Source organism: Zingiber officinale, chromosome 9B, assembly GCF_018446385.1.
Source record: "Zingiber officinale cultivar Zhangliang chromosome 9B, Zo_v1.1, whole genome shotgun sequence".
NCBI classification, from domain to species: Eukaryota; Viridiplantae; Streptophyta; class Magnoliopsida; order Zingiberales; family Zingiberaceae; genus Zingiber; species Zingiber officinale.
In genome coordinates this window covers 31,126,749-31,132,745 of record NC_056003.1, presented here as the reverse complement: position 1 = coordinate 31,132,745, position 5,997 = coordinate 31,126,749, and the positions used below count along the sequence as shown (strand labels likewise).

The window sequence follows — 5,997 nt, the reverse complement described above, 5'->3', positions numbered from 1 at the left end:
TCCAAAGACATAATATATAAATAGATATAATTTTTTTAGGAAAAATAATGACAAATATGAATAACAACTTTAAAGTTCAAATAAATAATATTATTGAAACTCTTACAACAAAAGGAATTTATTTCCTCAAACCTAAAGACTTTTCATCTAATTTGTAATGACCCGACCCCTCAGCCCCTTGGGCGGTCCAACTGGCGGCCCATTTGGCGGCCCCTTGGCGGTCCCTTGGGCGCCCCAACTACCGGCCCAACTGTCGACCCCTTATGTCGTCAACCGACGACCCTCGGCAGTGTCGTTACTCACTAGGTTTTCCCACCCCTGGCCAGTGGAATTTTGCCTTTACCAGGATTCGAATGGCTACCAGGATTCAATAAATTGTCACGCCCCGGGGGAGTCCCTATCCGAAGAAATTTCGACAACACCTCCCCTGTACGGGTGACAATCTGAAACTTTCTACAATGCCCTCTAGGCCACATATACATCGGCCAACACGGCCGGAACAATAGTAATAATAATATAAGCAACAATCACACATCCAACATCCACGCAGTTTAATAGTGAACAACTAAGAAGCAATGATAAGAAGACTCAAAAACAACCCTACTCAACTACACTCATAAAGCACAAAACTGATGTCCTACTCCAATGCACTCATAAAGCTCAAATCCGACGATAAAATCAACTTACCTCTTCTGCCGCCTAGGCAGGCATGTAGTAAAACAAATCCAAATAAAGTTCATCGACAATATCCATAAGGTAAACTATACAAGTCCAGTTAGTGCAATAAGAGACATAACAAAAAGATCAAATAACTCTGGGTCTTCAGGGGACTAGCGACTGGAACTCTCTGGACAACATCAACCTGAAAATAGCAACGGAGGAGGGTGTGAGTCCACACTCAGCGGGTAACAACTGATATGCATAATAAAGAAAATAACAACCAGCACTAATCATGCGTACAGTCTCCTGATACAAGAAGGATAAATGCAACTGAAACAAGCAAGAGAAAATTGTACTAACTAGGACCAGGGTATAAGTACAACAGGTCGTCAGACCGAGAGTGTCATAAATCCTGTATGCATGTCAATCATATGCATTCATATAAATACAGCAAGTAAATGCAGCAAACACAAGCAATAAATACATCATGCATATGATGCAAATGTCATGGTCACCCCTGACGCCAGTCAGCCATCTCACACACAATAGTGGGACCGAGTGGGTAGGGCTGTGACAACCGTGCACTCTGCCATCACTGCTCCTGATGAGTGATTGAGTAGACGGATCCTTCTACCCCAAATCATAAATGGGGGAGCTCAATGCTCTCATCTCCCGGTACACGATGACGGGGAGGAATCTCTGCCGACTACCACGCTGCATCACACTACCCATGAGCAGATCAACGGAGCCAAACAGAGTCCAACTGCCTGCCGGCTACCACGTTGCTACACTAAACCAACGGAGCCAAACAGACCAGAACCGTCTGCCGGCTACCACGCTGAGTCACCAGACCAACGGAGCCAAACAGCAGAACTATCACACACCTGTCTGATATACCACCAACCCATGAGTGGTGGTGTGTACAGATACATGTAACTGACGATGTGCTCGACAATAATGGAGCAAACTATCGCACAACATACAATCATGCGAGATGATGCATGACACTAAACATGGCAATATCCTGAAAAGTATAGCAATATCCATACATAAATATAAAATGTGTACCATAGGACATTGAATCAAATCAAAGGTACACAGATCATATAAGGTATCAAAAACCCTAGGTCCTGAGCATAATATATAACATGATTGTGTCACTACCCCTATAAGCATGTAAAATCAGATAAGTACTAACATGATGTGCATAACAAATAAACAAACAAGCATGTAACAGATCGGGTAGTGATCAACCAAAGCAGATAAGAAAACACAATAGTTGCTATTTGTTAAAGACATTACTATGCATATCAAATGACAAAAAGTCAAAAGTACCCGCCTCCAATCGAAAAGATCAATCCGGTCCAAATCCGATGTCGAGATACTCGTCTCGCGTCAAAGTCCTTTAGTAAATCGTACAGTTTAGCTAAATTAATTATAAACAAATAGCTAAACAAATTCCTAATCCACCAACCATCTAGGGTTAGCTTCATTAACCCTAATTACACCATTAGGTTAATTCTAAACCTAAGTTAACAATTATTGCTAACACAACTAGCAAATCATCTACAACGAAGATCAATTCCTACACTATACCTCAACCACAGTCGTTGTTGCTCAACAACAAGGATCGTTGCTGCTAGACCTAATGTGAGCAGCTATTGGATTAAATTGTTGGACCAAGAAAACCCCACAAAGAAGAATGCTTCCTGATGAAGTTTAAAACTTTGCTGCTAGAAAACAAGTAAACACAGATTCCATATCACATAACGAAAACAACTCATGGCTGGGAACAAGTACACTGTTCGGATCAAGAACAGAAGATCCAAAACCAGCAACCCAAACTTACCTCAACCGTGACCTAAGTCCACCACAAGGAAGGGATGATCAAAAACAGAGGAGAAGATCCAAGCTCTGATATGGAAATACAGTATGAACTGATCCAAGATCTTCCTCCTAGTCCAGAACAAGAAGAAAGTCACAACATGGGAAATCAATCATCCGAAATCCCTAATTCCACAGCTAGTTAGATCGCCTACCTTAAGGATCACTGCTAGGCACGGCGGAGAGGTGTGCAGGTGAAACTCGAGCCCTAGGCCAATCTACACTGTTCAGAAGGAAGGAGGGCACTGGAAAGGGGCGCCGGCGCCGGCTGTCGTCGCTAGGGCAGAGGATGCTAGGGCACAAGGGAGTGTCGGCGGCGCCACTGGGATCTCCACTGCGAGGGGCGACGGGCGTCGGTGGCTAGCTAGGGCACAAATGACTGGTACCGGATCCGGTGGCCGGCGCTCGGCTACGCCGTCGGGCAAAGACGAGAGAAAAACGAAGGGTGCTCGTGTGCCGGCGATCAGCGACGTTGCTCGGCGGAGTGGAAGAGGAAAGGTAGGTGTACGACAATAGAGCAGAGATTAGGGCACGAGCGAGGGGAAAAGCTCGGAAGAGGAGAGGATAAGATGGGATGCGTCGGGGGAGCGGCGGTTTTGGTAGCACGCCGGTTGGGAGAGAGCAGTTAGGGCATGAGGTGGTTTCGGTGGGGGAAAGAAGAGAGACGCGCGGGGGGTTTTAGCGAGGACAGGGAAGAAGGAAATTAAAGAAAAAAAAAAAAAAAGAAATTAAGAAAATAAATATTTCCTCGCTTAAATGGGTAGCCTAAAAAGGCTTTCCCGGACCTTGTTTTTATCCCCGTTAATCCATCCATACGAGCTCCGAAAATTTTCCGAAAAATTTCTAAAAATTCTGAAAAATTCCCTTATTATTATTCGTCATTTTTTAGTATTTTACATAATTTATTTGTCGGACTAAACTGGACCCTAAACCTAAAATTAAGTACTAAATCATAAACTTTACAACCAATGAAATCTATTTTTTATAAAGATAGACATGATAGTTATATAGTAAGATTTCATAATTACAAAGCTTCTACTTTACAAGAAGAAAATGATGAGGGTAATATGAATCTCATGAATATTGAATATGTCCCTCCACCCCACTTTGACAATCGCAATCAACAACTACATCATGATAATTTTTATGATGATTTAGAAGAATATGTCTATATACCAACTGAAATAGCCATATATATCACTAGTACAGAATTAGCTGAATTAGAAACTTTTGACATAGCACATCATAAATTAGAACCCGATTGGATGTTGGACTTTGATGAAACTCATAATATCATTTGTAAAAAGAAGAATTACTTATCTCATGTAAATTTAATGAATCCTGCATAATTTAGTAGCACAAATCCCTCTAGACCTCAACCATTACATGTACGTTATCCTGAAAGTTCCATGAGAACTATGGATTACAGAGAAATTCATCCTCCAAGAACTAAAATTCTCCCTTAGACAAATAACAATCCATTACTTAGAATTATAGGTAAAAGAAGACCACCTGAAATAACCTACTTTAGCAAAAATTCAATTGTATTAAATATTGGGAAATGTGATGATCCTCAAATCTCTGTTACATACTTAGAACAATGGATAGTTTTTGTAAAAAGAGACTACCAAGCCAGACATAAATTAGATATAAATTTGGCGAAGCCGTGATAATAGTAGGTGAAAATTACTGAGGCGATGTTGCCCGAGCAGCCTTGGAAGCTTATAAAACTAGTTATCCTAAGGAAGTAACAAGAATTGATTCGCAAGGAAATAACATAATTTTTGCTATATCATCCATAGGTTATTTACAACCAGAGATGTCAATATAGACTTAGATATGCGAGAAAGAGAAGTCATGAGGGACTTCGAACAGCTGCAACTGTTTAGTTAGAACTGGATTAAACCTTTTGTAATGACTTCTTAGCCTTAACTACAGTATCAGGAAACTACTGTAATCCAAAATTAGGAGAAAGACTATTTAGTAAACTCTCAAGAGATCTAGGACAAGAAATACATAAGCTTTGGACAGACATGAAAGTAACACCACAATATGATAATATTGGTATACGTATTCAACATATTATTTCAATACTAAAAGAAAAATGTACCTACATCCATATACAGAAATAACTTAAAAATCAACAATATGAGTTTTGTAGTCAAATATATACACCTCAATAATATAGACTCTCCCAAAGTAAACAACGAAACAAATATAAAAGTCAAACAAATATAAAAGTCTTCCATCAAGATTTCCTAGACAATCTGTGCCAAAGCCAAAAACAATCAAACCAAAGGAAACATATTATGTCAGAAAAAGTAGAGAAAAAAAATCATATTTAAATAAAGAGAAGCAGGTAAGAAAATTTAAACCAAAGGAGATTTATGCTAATACAATTATTTATTTTACTTGTAATGAACCTGACCATTTATCTTCAACATGTCCAAATAAGAAAAATCTATACACAAGAGAAGCAAAATTAGTTATATGCACCATTCTTGACTTAGTAGAAATACAATCAAATATTTCTGATACTTCCTATATTTGCTCTATCATCTCGGTCGATGATATTGAGGAAATGTCACCTTCATCTAACTATAGCTTAGTCAATTCTTTCTTACATCCATCTTACCCTCCTTTATCTCCTAAAATGTCTGACAAGAAAGAATATGTTCTATTAGATTATCTGGATGAATTATGGGAAGAATTTCTAGAAACAAATTTAATGTTTACCCAACTTAGTGCTAAGCCTACAGAAGAACTTACTTGTCAATATGACTGGATGTTAAAAATAGGAACTAATAACACTCCTTGTTTTGATTTGTAGTTAGTATCCATCTATAGACAAATGAGGTACTTGCAAGATCCATAAAAAATAGGCATGTAACCTTTGTCTCCAACATATATTTGTCATTACTATTCCCATAACTCTATCATCTAGAGGAAGTACTAGAAACTTGCTACTTGAAACTAGGGAATCTATATTAGAAACCTGTATTAATATATTAGAAACTGAGATCAATAATCTCCTTAACGCAAATAATCTCCTTACAGTAACTTCACTTGAAAAATCTATAGATAATGGGAAGGCAATTCAACTCGTAAACTCACCCTCAGATACAGACCTAGTGTTTACTAAAGCTTCTAGCATTTGCAACACATGAAAAAAACTTAGACATTATGGTCAAATGTCTTGTTAATATTCATGGATATGAATTTATACTACATGCCTTTCTAAATAGTGGGGCTACTAATTCCACTATTGATGAAGCCACACTCCTTTCTATCTTACCAAAAACCCTGTAAAAAACTGCCTCTAAACCATTAGTCAGTACCCAATTTGATGGACAACACTTAACTTGCACACAGTTTGTCACCAATACCCATCTCCGTTTTTATGATAATTGTGGAGAATATATCACACCCCTAGCTCTGTCAAAACTTTGGGTT

At 38.8% G+C, this 5,997-nt stretch overlaps 1 long non-coding RNA gene across 1 annotated transcript; it reads right to left on the bottom strand.

Annotated features, from left to right (window-relative positions):
* Positions 1-654: 654 nt before the first annotated feature.
* Positions 655-3,211, bottom strand: LOC122024615. The gene is made up of 3 exons (XR_006123474.1): positions 2,700-3,211; positions 2,510-2,616; positions 655-862 (listed from the first exon to the last, which is right to left on the bottom strand). It is a non-coding gene; the product is annotated as an uncharacterized LOC122024615 (long non-coding RNA).
* Positions 3,212-5,997: the final 2,786 nt, after the last annotated feature.